The sequence below is a fragment of the Pezoporus wallicus genome, unplaced genomic scaffold (genome assembly GCF_028554395.1).
Source record: "Pezoporus wallicus isolate ANWC-B61680 ecotype Strahan unplaced genomic scaffold, APGP_CSIRO_Pwel_v1 scaffold_1904, whole genome shotgun sequence".
Lineage (NCBI taxonomy): Eukaryota > Metazoa > Chordata > Aves > Psittaciformes > Psittacidae > Pezoporus > Pezoporus wallicus.
This window is the reverse complement of record NW_026636499.1, coordinates 198,701-214,727: the sequence shown is the minus strand read 5'-3', so window position 1 is coordinate 214,727 and position 16,027 is coordinate 198,701. Positions and strand designations below refer to the sequence as shown.

Genomic DNA, 16,027 nt, shown 5'->3' with positions numbered 1-16,027 from the left:
TGAGATAAGAACAGTCCAGTAACTAAGGTATAACACAAAACCACTACTGCTACCACCAATAATAATGATGATGATGGCTTGACTTCGCGAACAAAGACTTGGGAAGGGCTTTACCCACGCTTACTACAAGCGCGCTGATGACTAAAAAGGCCAATGTGGGATAGGCAAATCCAGTTGCAAAAAGCACAGCAAAAAGTCTCCTTGGGTGGTATAGGCGAGGCATGATTCTTTCTACGCTGCCTTTTCTCCTCGAGACTAGTTCTCAAAGGAGTCAACAGCATTATGTATGGTGTGTCTCCAAGTCTCCCGATTGGAGGCCAAGGTGGACCACTGATGATAGTCAATATGGCCAAGGCTGATGTATTGTTTCAGGTAGTCCTTATATCTCCTCTTTGGTGCACTTGCGGCAGCTGGTGGCAAGTTCACTGTAAAACACGATATTAGGCAGGCAGTGATCCTCCATCTTGCAGACGTGCCCTGTCCAGAGCAGCTGCAATTTCAGCGATATGGCCTCGATACTGGTGACCCCTGCCTGTTCAAGGACAGTAACATTTGACACATAGTCAGTCCGATGGATGTTTAGAATTGTATGGAGGCTGCGCTGATGGAAGTGTTCGAGGAGTCAGGGGTGATGGCGGTAGATAACGCATGATTCAGATCCATATAAAAGAGCAGACAGTACAATGGCTCTATAGACACTAATCTTTGTACTTTTCTTCAGGGGTTTATTGCACCAGACTCTTTTATGAAGTTTATCATAATAATGATAAAGGAAATAACAAGGAAATAGAATACAACTGCTCACCACCACTGACTGATACACAGCCCTACCTGAGCAGTGATCTAGCCCTTTTAGTCATCCCTTTTCCCCTTCTTGAAAATGGGGGTTTCACAGTCGTGAATAACGTGGGCAGTAGTGTCCATTGTTAAGGCCACCAGTTGATCACGAGCCCATCTTTATGTTGCATCTCTGCCCTCATGGCCTGAAGTGTCAGGTGCCCACCAGGCCAAAAAAAATTCACCCTTATGTTGCCAATCTAAGGCCATCTGAGACACTTCAATCTTAGCAGCTTTATCCACTTGTTGGTTGTTCTGGTGTTCCTCAGTGGCCCGACTCTTGGGTACATGAGCATCTATGTGGCGTACCTTCACCACCAGGTTCTACACCCAGGCAGCGATATCTTGCCACAGTGCAGCAGCCCAGATGGGTTTACCTCTGCGTTGCCAGTTGCTCTGCTTCCATTGCTGCATCCACCCCCACAGGGCAATTGCCACCATCCATGAGTCAGTAGAGAGATAAGGTACTGGCCACTTTTCTCGTTCAGCAATGTCTAAGGCCAGCTGGATGGCTTTCACCTGGGCAAACTGACTCGCTTCATCCTCTGCGTCAGCAGGTTCTACAACTTTTCATCAGGGACTCAATACAGCTACCTTCCATCTCCGACGTTTCCAAAGCACAGGAGGGACCCACTGGAGTAGATACTTGCCCATACTGTCCAACACACCCTGCCACTCATGGATGTCCATCCTTGGGGAAAATCTCTTGGTAATTGATTTGGAGAAAACTCCAGGAACAAACTTGCCAACAAATTTTTCAAGAGGACAAGCAGGTATTCTTCATTGCGGCGCCGAGAGACACAGGGGATAGCTCCTCCTAACATGTGTCTCCCCATTGCCACACAAGCCGTCCTTTTATAGCCACTGGGCATACATACATATTCATGAGGCTACATATGGATTACATCATTTTCCAGAAAGTTCCCCACATGCGTACAGAATTGTGGTGGCAGTCTCTGAGGGTCGTTTACTTCTTCTAACAATCTTCATCACTTCTGGCAGCCTTTGAAGCACGTGCAGTAGATGCTCATACCAGTTTAATTGGTTCGTTAGCACCAGAGACATAATAATCCTCCTATCCTCCTACTTATCAGTTAGTTTAACTGTAGCCCATCCTGGACACCTGCAGTTCCCAGATACTCCTTATCCCTGTGTCCTGTTCTCCTAGACTGTTTTTCTTAAACTATGTCAACTATAACGATTTATCTTGTGAGAATTCTCAGTATGTTCTTGCCGTGGTTTAAACCCAGTCAGGTAATTCGTTCGCTCACTTCCCCCCCTTTCTTGCCCTCCCCCTGCTCTCGGAGGGACGGAGAGGAGAATCAAAAGAATGCAACTCCCACGGGTTGAGATAAGAACAGTTTAGTAACTAAGGTATAACACAGATCACTACTGCTACCACCAATGATAATAATGATAAAGGAAATAACAAGGGAACAGAATACAACACCTCACCACCCGCTGACCGATAACTCGCCCCCCAAGCCCGACCAAGCTCCGACCGATACTTCCTCCAACCCTGCAGTCTCCCAGCCCTTCCGGCTAACTCCCAGTTACATCCTGGGCATGACGTGCTGTGGTATGGAATAGCTCTTTGGTCAGTTTGGGTCAGGTGTCCTGTCTCTGCTTCCTCCTGGCTTCCCCTCCCCCCTGGCAGAGCATGAGGCTCACAAAGTCCTTGGCCAAACCAAAACATCCTTGTTATCAGCTCTGTTCCCGAGCTGAAAGTCAAAACACTGCACTGCACCAGCTACCAAGAAGGAGAAAAATGACTGCTACTGCTGAACCCAGGACATTATCCACCCCTTATTCCATACCATTCACGTCATGCTCAGATCCCACATTTTCAATATACCATCACTCTTATCTCAGTGCACTCTTATCTTAGTGCATGGACCAGTCCCTATAAAGCTGCTGAGTCCATCTGGTCCATGATGTCAGGCTCCACCTCTTGTAACAGTCTTCCAGAGCAGGAGAGACTGTGTGCAGTGTTCACACTCGTGAATAACCTGGGCAATAGTGTCCATTGTTAAGTCCACCCCTCGATCATGAGTCCATCTCTGTGTTGCATCTCTGCTCTGATGGCCTGAAGTGCCATGGGCCCACCAGGCTTAAAATAATTCACTGTCCCCTTAAGCAGTTTCTGCAGCTTGTTGCTGGGGACTCCATACAGCTGCCTTCCATCTCCGACGCTTCCAAAGTACTGGAGGGGCCCAGTGGACTAGATACTTGCCCATACTGTCACACACACCCTGCCACTCATGACTCTCCAGCCTTGGGGAAAATCTCTTGGTCCCCCTATATTGTTGTCTAACCCCAGACAAGACCCAAACCTGACTCTGCTTAACTTTTGAGATCAGACAAAATGGTTGTGGGTAGAACACAGCCTGTGTGTGTGCCAACATGCTGATCCCCATCACAATCAGCAGGCAGGTCCCAAGGATACCCAAAGGCCATTCAAAACCTTCAGAACTCTCAAACGATGTTGCTGTACTTGTCACTGGGGCTGGTGTAGCTGCTGTGCTTGCCGGCTCTCCCACCGCCAGCTTCTCTTTTCCTGAGTCCAGCTCTTCCTCCTCTGCCTTGCTGGGAAATGCTGCCTGGTCTCCTGCATCCTCCTGGGGCTCGGCGGGCGGCTTCCGGGGAATGCTCTCGGCCGTCTCAGGGCGGGGCTCGGCCGCGGGGCTCGGCTCGGCCGCCGGACTCGGCTCCTCCGCTGTGCTCGGCTCTTCCGCGGGGCTCGGCTCCTCCGCCGCCTTCTCCCGCTGCTCGGCAGCCGCTTCCTTCTGCTCCTCGACCGCCCCGACCTTCTCCACCCGCAGCCGTCCCCTGGCGGCCTCCGGCCCCGCTCCTGCCGCCGCTTGGTCCCCGGGGCCGCTCTCCTGGGCCGCTTCAGCAGCCGCCGGCTCCCGGGGCCGCTCCCCCTCGGCTCCCCGCAGCCTCACGAAGATGGAGAGTAGGGCGAGGGCCAGGACGGTGAAGAGCAGCCGGACGGCCAGGTACAAGTCCACGGCCACGTCCGTCCCGCCCTGCTGCTGGAGCCCACCCGTATTACAAGCCATTGCCATAAAGCACAGTGAGACGAGAACCTTAGCCCAGGCCCCATACTTGATAAACACTATCACAGCAAATACCGGCTCTACGTAAGTTACAACATTCTGAAGCTGTGAGATCAAGAGAAACAACTCTGAGAGCCAATAAATCGTCATTGTGATGAGTGACTATTAATCTGGTCAGATCTGTCGTTATCTCAACCCTTCGTGCCCCACGTTGGGCGCCAAAAAGAACTGCCGTGGTTTAAACCCAGTCAGGTAATTCGTTCGCTCACTTCCCCCCTTTCTTGCCCTCCCCCTGCTCTCGGAGGGACGGAGAGGAGAATCAAAAGAATGCAACTCCCCCAGGGTTGAGATAAGAAAAGTTTAGTAACTAAGGTATAACACAGATCACTACTGCTAATAATGATAAAGGAAATAACAAGGGAACAGAATACAACACCTCACCACCCGCTGACCGATAACTCGCCCCCCAAGCCCGACCAAGCTCCGACCGATACCTCCTCCAACCCTGCAGTCTCCCAGCCCTTCCGGCTAACTCCCAGTTACATCCTGGGCATGACGTGCTGTGGTATGGAATAGCTCTTTGGTCAGTTTGGGTCAGGTGTCCTGTCTCTGCTTCCTCCTGGCTTCCCCTCCTCCCTGGCAGAGCATGAGGCTCACAAAGTCCTTGGCCAAACCAAAACATCCTTGTTATCAGCTCTGTTCCCGAGCTGAAAGTCAAAACACTGCACTGCACCAGCTACCAAGAAGGAGAAAAATGACTGCTACTGCTGAACCCAGGACAGTTCTCTAGCTGTACTCGATTTTTTTTCTCTATGTATCATGCACCTCAGTAATTTTCCATTGCTACTGCTACAAAGCCATCAAACTTAACATTACTTAAATCTAATTCTAAAGGTTTCTATATTCCATTTTGTGCCCCCTTGTTTCAAATTCCCCCCTTTTTCCGTCCTTTTGCAAATTCTTTTGCAACATTTTATACATTACCATTACCATCAAAATTCTTTCTGAAATAATTTCCTATTTCTACTTGGTGCTTAATTTCATTCCTTTTCCAATCATAGACCGTTTACAACACCAGAGGGAACATTGTATCATACCACAAGTAATCAATATTAAAATAATTAACATCAATATAACTGCAACCAGTTGCCTCAACCAGGAGAGATCGGTTATGTTATGAAGTTAACTTTTTCCATATTTCTTCAAAACCCCAGGAGGTGTCATCCATGGCCATTTCATGAAATATCTTAGTTTGTTTCCAAATTTTCTCCAGATCTGTTTCGATTCTGCCACTTTGGTCTATATAGGAACAACAGCTTTCATTGATTATGGAACAAACCCTTCCTTGTGATGCCAATAACATGTCTAGAGCCATTCGGTTTTGTAAAACCACTTTAGAGAGGCTGGTTAAAATTGGGTATTACAGCACCTAAGGTGCATGCCCCCTTCCAGTTGGGGGTTAGAGTCTTATAAGCATTTTCTCCACATAACCAGTACCATCCTTTCCTTTTAGGAACGGGCCATCACTGAACTATGATACCATCTGTGTTAATAGTATGATTGCAATTTGAATGGTGACCTACATGTGTGGCATTTAAGCAAGATTTCCTACCCTGGTTCCTGGTGTAATACATCTTTGTGCACAGGTGTAATATTTATTACCTGGATTAGGATTAACTATTCCAAATTTTAAACTTTCCTTCAAATACAGATTGCTAGCGTTCACCCACAAATTTGTCCATGAGACAGTGTTAGGAATTGGAACTCCAACTAATGGGAGATTCAGACTTTCTCCTGATTTAGGCAACTGTGCACACACCCAACAGTCACTACGATTAAAAACATCAGTAACATTCTGCACTAATTTCAGGTATAAATTCTGGTCCCAAGCTTGTGCGCCAGTTATCATATGAGTCCAAAATATAACCGATGCAATTTCATACGTAAGGGTCCCGAAGGTTCGATCTGCCATGTCTTCTCTTGCTCTGGTGCTTTCTTAATTTTTGAATAATGTATCCAAGCAGGTTGTTCCTTTATCTTCACTGATGTAAAGGTGGTCAGTAATATCTGGTACGGTCTGCTCCACTTCTCCTGTAGAGGATCTCCTGAAAAATTCTTAACATAAACCCTGTCTCCAGATCTGAAAGAGTGAATCGGATAATCCAAACCTCTTGCTCTTGTCCCGACTATTCTCTTATTTATCTCCTCCAATTGTTTTCCCAGATTGATCATAAACTGTTAGAGATAGCCTTCTCCCACTTCCTGAAGACTTTCTCCTTTAAACTGGGACTGATACAGTCTTCCATACAAAATTTCAAATGGACTAACCTCTTCTTTCAAACGAGGTTTAGTTCGAACTCTTAATAGAGTCAGTGATAATGCCTGGTACCAATATAAATTCATTTCCTGACATATTTTACTAATCTGTTGTTTGATCAGAGGGTTCATCTTTTCTACTTGCCCACTGGCCTGAGGCCTGTAAGGAACATGTAGTTGCCAATCAATTTCTAATATTTTGCTAATCACTTGTAACAATTTTGCACTAAAGTGTGAGCCTCGGTAGGAAGAAATTGACTCTGGTGCCCCAAAATGAGGTATTATCTCTTTAAATAATGTTTTAATCACCTGTTTTGCATTATTTATCCTACAAGGGAATGCTTCTGGTCAGCCGGAAAAAGTATCCGTTAACACCAACAAATATCAATAACCCCCTTTTCCTGGTAATTAAGAAAAATCTATTTGCCACTGCTGTCCTGGATAACGTCCTCTCCCACTTGTCCCAATTTGATTTCTATTTTCAGTTTTAGGATTATTCTTAAGTCATAGCTGACATTGTTTTGTCGCTAATTGAACTATAGTATATAGATTTCTTCCTACAATTTGTTTAAGTATTTATACGAAGAGTTGCTACCCTGATGAGTTTTATTACGTTCCTCCTGAACTAACTACCAGACTTGGTTATAGGGGATTACAGTTTGCCCATCAGGTATCTGAATCCCACCCTCTTTATTTTCCTGTCCCTTTAGATCCTCAATCAATTTTCTATCCTCTTTTGAATACCTAGGTTTAGATTTTTCAACTGTTAGTTTGCTGTCAGGGATTAAGGACATGATTTGAGATTGTTCAGCTGCTTGTTTGGCTTCAAAATCAGCCAAATTATTTCCAGTTTCCTGATCAGAGTCACCTTGTTGATGCCCTTTACAGTACATAATAGCTACTACTTCAGGTAGCTGACAGCTTCCAGTAATTGTAGAATTTCTGTAGCATGTTTAATCTGTTTCCCTTGTATGTTCAAAAGTCCTCATTCTTTCCAGATAGCACCATGTGCATGTATCACACCAAATGCATATTTAGAATCAGTCCTAATATTTATCCTTTTATCTTTAGCCAATTCCAGGGCTCTTGTTAATGCTATTATTCCTGCCTTCTGGGCAGAGGTGTTTGCAGGTTTAGCTTCTATTACCTGTGAAGTGGTGGTAACGGCATATCCTGTCTTTCTTTTATCATTTTTCATGAAGCTACTGCCATCAGTAAACCAAGAATCAGCATCTTCCAGAGGTTTTTCTTTCAAGTCTGGTGCTTGAATATACAGTCTCTACGGTGGTCAAGCAGTCGTGTGTTAGTGGTTCTGTCGATTGTTCCTGCAAAAAGGATGCTGGATTCACAACATTAGTGACCACAATTTCTATAACATCCTGTTCAACAATGGTGGCCTGCTATTTTAAAAAACGTGAAGGAGATAACCAGTGGGCTCCTTTCTGCCCCAGGACTGCTGATACCACATGGGACACTAGCACAGTAATCTTTTGTTCCAAGGTGAATCTGCGAGCCTCTTCAATATTCATGACGACTGTTGCCACAGCCCTTAGGCATCCGGGCCATCCTTTGCTCGCTTCATCCAGCTGTTTTGAAAAATACGCCACTGCCCTTCTGTATGGTCCTAGTTTCTGAGCAAGGAACCCCAAGGCTATTCCTTGTTTTTCATAGGAATATAGCCAAAACGGTTTAGTCACATCCGGAAGTCCCAGAGCTGGAGCTCTCATTAACTCTAAATTTCTAAAAGCCTCCTCTGCTTTATCAGTCCAGTCCAAAGAGGGAGGGTTTCCCTTCAACAGTTCATATAGTGGTCTTACCAGAGCACCATAATCATGGATCCAAAGTCTGCACCACCCTGTCATTCCCAGGAATGTCTGGAGCTCCTTGACAGTCGACGGTCGTGGAGTCTGGCAAATGGCTTCTTTTCTGGCAGTTCCAAGTTCTCTCTCTCCTCCTGCTACTTCATATCCTAGGTAGGAAACTCGGGTTTGGATTAGTTGGGCCTTTTGTCTGGATACCTGATAACCATTCAGTCCCACAAAATTTAATAATTCCACTGTCCACTGGAGACATTCTTCCTTTGTAGCAATTAATAGGTCATCCACATATTGTAACAGAGACCCCGTCTGAGTAGGTGGCTTCCATGATTCTAGTTCTCATGCCAGCTGATTTCCAAAATTTGCTGGACTGTTTTTAAACCCTTGAGGTAATACCGGCCAAGTTAATTGAGTTTTTCATCCTGCATCAGGATTTTCTCATTCGAAAGCAAATAATTTTGGCTTTCTTTGGCCAATAGTAAGCAAAAGAAAGCGTCCTTTAAATCCAAGACGGCAAACCTTTTCTGATTATTATTCAGTTTAGTCAATAAATCATATGAATCAGCTACTACTGGACAAATATCCTCTGCAATTTTGTTGATTACCCTGAGATTGTAAACCAATCTGCAACTTTTCCCATCATATTTCTTTACTGTCCAGATAGGAGGATTATATTCCAATTCGCATTCAATTAATAATCTATATTTTAAAATTTATCAATTTTTTTTTCATTCCCTTTGATCTTCCAATTTTAAGGGATATTGTTTTATTCTAATTGGGCAGGTCCCCCTTTTTATTTCTACTTTAACAGGCAAAGCATTTTTTTTCCTTACCTGGAACTTCAGATGCCCATACTCCCACATATACCTGATTAAGGATTTCTTCTATTTCAGGGAGGTCCTTTTTGCTTTTCTGTTGAATTAAAGATAAACTCAAAACTGCAATTAATTGACTGTTTTTAACTCTAAAATCCATTTTGCCTTCTTTAAATGTTGCTTCTCGCCCTAATAAAGATTTTAGAGAATTTGGCATGCATAAAAAATTATACATTCCTATTTGTTTTCCCAAAATTTACTTTAAAGGTTTCAGATAGAATGCCTTTTTTTTTTTTTTCTTCTGCTTTTTCTTGGTGGCCAGTAGCTCCCACATCTGTAACAAATTCTTTCCTCTCTGATTTAACACCAAATAAGTTGCTCCTTTATCCACTAAAATTCCTCTTTATTTCCTCTAGTCCGTAGTTTTAATCAGAGGATCTGCTAGGGTAGATTCCCCAGGTCCCTGTCAGTCTAGTTCCAATTCAGTCACCGGAGCCACCCCATGGCACTGCCCCCCCCCAGGGCAGTCTCACTTCCAACGTCCAAACTCCCCATAGCACGCACACCGATCTGTTTCCACAGAAGAGCCCACTCCCCCAACCTCTGCCCGTCGTCACTCCTCCATGCTCAAACACAGGAGCTGCCCTGAGCTCCCCCCCTTTCCTCCTTGGTTTTCCTTTTTTTTTTTTTTTCCCTCACGGTTGTTCACCCTGCTCTGCAGGAGCTGCAGATGCCTGCCTCTGCAACAGCACTTACGGTTTAACCCTATCTGAATGTGAATGTGCTGCTTGTTGCCAGTGACAGCAATCTCTTCCTCCTTATCAATATCAGATAGGAAAGATGCAGAGGGTGCTTCTCTCAGAGGTACCTGTGATACATAATTTTCAACCTATCTTCCTGATTACTGTTTTTTTAACTTTAAACATCTTTCCCCAATATCACAGGCTGAACAACATCTCTTCATCTTAACTTTCAGTTTTTCCCTGTCCTTTTCCAAAGCCGAAATTAAGGAACCTGGCAGAGCTATATTAATTTTGCATGCAGTCTGTCACTCCGCGTGATTTCTTAAAGTGAAAAACTTATCTGCATACATTACTTCATCCCATTTTCCTTGCCACCTCAAAACAACATTAATTGTAACAATGTATTATAGTTCAAAGTTCCATTTTTAGGCCATTTTTCCTGATCTTCCAAAGTATACAAAGGCCACCATCGGTTACAATATTTTACCAATGTTTTCTTATTTACCGAACCCCAGGAGACTCTCCAAGTTCTTTCCAGTGTGCCAAAATGCACCCAAAAGACTCTTTTTCAAGATGTCTTCACTCTGCTGATTTTCCATTATCAATCTCACATTCACACACATATACACAAACGGGATCCCACAGACACACTCCACACAGTTACAACACTTGAGACAGAGACTAAAATTCAGTCAAACAACAGTTAATAACAGTTATAACATCCCGTCACCAGTACCAAAATCACAAGACCAAAATCATTACTGTAACAAGCCACAAAATAAGACGAATACCAGTAGAATCAAAAGCAATACATCCTAACCCCTATGGCTCAGACCATATTGTAACATTAATAGGGGGGTTCCTTGAACCCTTTATAGTTGGCCAGCCTGTCAGCGTCCCAAGAAGGACTAGACTCTTGTGCCCAACCAGCCTGTCTGCGTTCCACTGTGGGACGTACTGGACAGCCCACTGTATCGGAGGGTGACTCGACTAACCTATTCAGGGACCCACACTGACAGCATCACTGAATCAAATCCCTTATGGGCTGTTGATAGCACACTGGACCCAAAACCATTTCCACAAGACACCCCCTGTGTCTTGTAGGACCCAAACCACAAGATGCCCCCTACTTAGTTATAACAGTCTGTCACTGATACCAAAATCACAAGACCAAAATCCTTAATGTAACAAGCCACAAAATAAATACCAACAAGATCCAAAACCATTTCCACAAGACACCCCCTGCGTCTTTCAGGACCCAAACCACAAGAAGACCTCTGCTTCTTATGGGTGTATGCCAGTAAAATCCAAAACCATTTCCACAAGACACCCCCTGTGTCTTGCAGGACCCAAACCACAAGAAGCCCCCTGCTTCTTGTGGGTGTATACCAAACGGACGCTAGCAGCCGGGTATATGCCTTTACCTACGAGATTTCCTATCTCGATTTATGGAAGGCTTCCAAACCATGCGCACACTTACCAATTGACCAAACCATTTTACCAAACCAAGATGCCCCCTGCACCTTACAAACTATATAAAATAAAAGAATACCTTTTATGAGATGGTCCTTGTCTGCTCCCACAGCGATCCGAATGAGTCGAGGGGTCCCTCTGGGAAAAATTCCTGAGGGCCCTAGGGAGCCCTGTCCTCAGCGGGTCCTGCAGCCGAGCAGAGAGGGTCCCATCTGGGGTGCCAAATTGATTCAGAGAAAACTCCAGGAACAAACTTGACAACAAAGTTTTCAAGCTGACAAGCAGGTATTCTTTATTGCGGCACTGGGAGACACGGGGGATAGCCCCTCCTTACGTGTGTCTCCCCATTGCCACACAAGCCGTCCTTTTATAGCCACTGGGCATACGTACATATTCATGAGGCTACATATGGATTACATCATTTTCCAGAAAGTTCCCCACATGCGTACAGAATTGTGGTGGTGGTCTCTGAGGGTCATTTACTTCTTCTGACAATCTTCATCACTTCTGGCAGCCTTTGAAGCACGTGCAGTAGATGCTCATACCAGTTTAATTGGTTCGTTAGCACCAGAGACATAATAATCCTCCTATCCTCCTACTTATCAGTTAGTTTAACTGTAGCCCATCCTGGACACCTGCGGTTCCCAGATACTCCTTATCCCTGTGTCCTGTTCTTCTAGACTGTTTTTCTTAAACTATGTCAACTATAATGATTTATCTTGTGAGAATTCTCAGTATGTTCTCTAGCTGTACTCTATTTTTTTCTCTATGTATCATGCACCTCAGTAAATTTCCATTGCTACTGGTACAAAGCCATGAAACTTAACATTACTTAAATCTAATTCTAAAGGTTTCTATATTCCATTTTGTGATTTTGTGCCCCCTTGTTTCACATGTCATTGTGCACCTGCAAGAGAAGTGTCCCCCTGGTCAGCCTGAAGTCCAGCTCCATGACAGCCCCTCTGTGCCTGGATTCCCCACACCCCCCTGCATGAGGAGGAACCCCAATATGTCTTCCTGTGCCAGGCAAATGGCAGCCTGCACTGGGTTCTGACTGCCCAGGGCATGAAGCCACTTGGCTGGCCTGCTGTGGATTCCCTCCCCTCTGCTCTGGACAAGGCCTGGAACAGAAGGACCCATTTCCACCCCCCAAGCTGCAGCCATCACCCAACAGCTTCCAACCTGGAGCCAAGGGGACAGGGCAGCCCCAGCCCCTTCCATCACCTTGCAGACCTGGGCCAGCTGGAGCTGCTGGTACTTGATGGTGGCATTCTTGGAATTGAGTATGTCCTGCAAAGGGAGAGGGCACGTTAGGCAGTGGCTGCCCAGCCCCAGCAGCATGGCTAAGCTGGCCCCAGGGCATGGCTCAAGTAGAGCTGCTTCCAGTACAGCCTGTGCCCTTTGAGCCAGCACTGCCAGGGACAGCCAGGCCCCAGCAGCAGCAAGGGAGGGAGACCTCTCACACCAACAACCACCAACACAGCTTGTCCTAGGCTCAGCTGTAACAGTTATTTTTCCCTTTCCTCTCACAGCTGGTGCAGTGCTGTGTTTTCAGCTTTGGTTTGAGAACAATACTGATAACACACCAATGTTTTAGTTGTTGCTAAGGAACGCTTACCCTGATCAAGGACTTTTCAGTCTCATGCTCTGCCAATGAGGAGGGGCATGGGAAGCCAGGAGGAAGCAGAGACAGGATACCTGACCCAAACTAACCAAAGGGGTATTCCATACCATAGCACATCATGCTAGTATATAAAATGGGGGCCATTACCCGGAAGGCCCAGATGCTGCTCAGGTCAGGCTGGGTATCGGTCAGCAGGTGGTGAACACCTGTATTTGGCATCACTTGTGTTTATTGTTTTTTTCCCCTTCCCTTTTTAGTTTTATTCTCTCTCCCCTTGTTATTTCCCTTATCGTTATTATTATTGGTGGTGGCAGTAGTGGTTTTGTGTTATACCTTAGTTACTGGACTGTTCTTATCTCAACCCATGGGATTTACATTCTTTCGATTTTCCTCCCCATCCAACCTGGGGGGGGAAGAGGGGAGTGAGCAAGCAGCTGCATGGTTCTGAGGTATTTGCTGGGGTGAAGCCACGACACAGCTCCGGTGTCGTTGTCTGCCCTGCTGCAAGGGGGACACAACAGCAGCACCTGCTCCAGCAGTGCCGCCTTCCCATCACAGCACCAGAAGAATTACAAGGAGAGGCTCCCTGAGAAGATGCTGACAGCAGTTGAACTAAGGAATTCCAGGACCCCAGCAGCTGCGGGAGAGCTCAATGTCATGACACCTTCCCAGGTATGTTTTCCTTCCTGCTGCTGTGACACCTGCTAGTAGGTGACACATCTGTCCTATGGCCCCAGAGCCTCAGCTGCTGCTGTGCCCATCCCCAGGGCACCCTGGCAAGAGGGTGTCCACAAACATCACTGCTGCACACAGCAGAAGGACGTGGAAGGGGACAGGCTGGCATGTGATGAGCAGGAGGGCACCAGGACGGTGGACAAGCAGAGTATGGAGTCCAAGTCTCCTGCATCTCTACCAACCCGAAGCAAGTGCTGCTTCTCTGGTTACAGATGTGGCAGGTTACAGGAACATGGGTCTCCCAGCCTCTACACCAAGGCTTTCTGCACAGGCATCTTTAGCAGGACAGACTCTGCAGGGCACCTGGGAACCCATCTACACCACCTCTGCAGCCAGGGAGACCAGGCAGAGTCCACTGGGTGTGACTCCCCACGCACAGAGCACCCTGGGTTGCTGGCAGCTACAGCCATGTAGGATGGGAGAATCATAGGTTCCAAGGTCTGTGTTCACCCCCAAGCAGCCTTTGCCCCCCTGTCGTGGTTTAAACCCAGTCAGGTAACTTGTTCACTCACTCCCAGTGAGTGGTGCCGAGCTGACAACAATCAAGGTCCGTGTCCGTCTCCCCCCCCCCCCCTGCACCGGGGCTCTCCCCTTCCCCGCTCCCGGAGGAACGGGGAGGAGGATCGAGAGAGTGCAACTCCTACGGGTTGAGACAAGAACAGTCCAGCAACAAATCACCACCGCTACTATCAGCTAAAACAATGATAAGGGAAAATAACAAGGGAAGAGAATACGATACCACCGGCCAAGAAAACGAGTTCCACCCGGAAGCTCCTGTCCTTCCGGGTAACTCCCAGTTACCCCCCACCCCGGGCATGACGTGCTGTGGTATGGAATACCTCCCCGGCTAGCCCGGGTCAGGCGCCCCGTCTACACAGCCCTGCACCAGTTAACACAAAGGAAAAAACATGACTGCTACTGCTGAACCCAGGACATTATCCACCCCTTATTCCATACCATTCACGTCGTGCTCAGATCCCACATTTTCAATACACCATCGCTCTCCCACATATATACATCCATATACATACAGACCAAGAGGAAAAAAATCATTTTCTTAGTGCATGGACCAATCCCTATAATGCTGCCGAGTCCATTCGGTCCATGATGTTCCAAGTTCATTCTCTGTTGGGATGATGGCTGGAGGGAAGTCAGGGCCAGTCGCTGGTGACCTGGAGACATCTAGTTGATGGGCTATAAAAGCATTACACAGCAGGCAACAGCATACAATTGAGTTCACTGGCTGTTTTCCCCTAAAATCAAATCCCCTTGAGGTATACATCGGACTTCCCCATCTTCCCGCATTACCCACCAAGTATATCCAGGTCCCTGAGCAAAAGCAATCCCACGAGTGGGTTTGCCTTTACCTGAAGCAGGAATAACCCAGACTGTCTTCCCCAGCAAATTCTTCATATGCACCACGGGAACTTTGTCCCCCTCTACAATATGTAAAAGTTCTGACTGGGCTGGGCCAGCCCTATTGGCAGATCCTCTGGTGTTGACCAACCAGGTGGCCTTTGATAAATGTGTATCCCAATGCTTGAAAGTTCCCCCACCCATCGCTCTCAGTGTAGTTTTTAACAGCCCATTGTACCATTCGATTTTCCCAGAGGCTGGTGCATGGTAGGGGATGTGATATACCCACTCAATGCCATGCTCTTTGGCCCAAATATCTATAAGGTTATTCCGGAAATGAGTCCCATTCTCTGACTCAATTCTCTCTGGGGTGCCGTGTCGCCACAAAATCTGTTTCTCAAGGCCCAGGATGGTGTTCCGGGCAGTGGCATGGGGCACAGCGTATGTTTCCAGCCACCCAGTGGTTGCTTCCACCATGGTAAGCACATGGCGCTTGCCTTGGTGGGTTGGTGGCAGTGTGATATAGTCAATCTGCCAGGCCTCCCCATATTTATACTTCAACCATCGTCCTCCATACCAAAGAGGCTTTAACCGCTTGGCTTGTTTAATTGCAGCACATGTTTCACACTCATGAATAACCTGGGCAATAGTGTCCATTGTTAAGTCCACCCCTCGGTCACGGGCCCATCTATATGTTGCATCTCTGCCCTGATGGCCTGAAGTGTCATGGGCCCACCGGGCCAAAAATAATTCACCTTTATGTTGCCAATCTAAGTCCATCTGAGCCACTTCAATCTTAGCCGCTTTATCCACTTGTTGGTTGTTCTGGTGTTCCTCAGTGGCCCGACTCTTGGGTACATGGGCATCTACATGACGTACCTTCACCACCAGGTTCTGCACCCTGGCAGCAATATCTTTCCACAGTGCAGCAGCCCAGATGGGTTTACCTCTGCGTTGCCAGTTGCTCTGCTTCCATTGCTTCAACCACCCCCACAGGGCATTTGCCACCATCCATGAGTCAGTATAGAGATAAAGTACTGGCCACTTTTCTCGTTCAGCAATGTCCAGGGCCAGTTGGATGGCTTTCACCTCGGCAAATTGACTCGATTCACCCTCTCCTTCAGCAGTTTATGCAACTTGTCGTCCAGGACTCCATACAGCTGCCTTCCATCTCCGATGCTTTCCCACAATACGGCAAGAGCCATCAGTAAACAAGGCATACTGCTTTTCACTTTCTGACAGTTTATTATAT

General features: G+C 46.6%; 1 pseudogene; it reads right to left on the bottom strand.

The window, feature by feature from the left end:
• Positions 1 to 379: 379 nt before the first annotated feature.
• Positions 380 to 16,027, bottom strand: part of LOC130594470 (dynein regulatory complex subunit 4-like) — a 48,661-nt pseudogene continuing 33,013 nt past the window's right edge.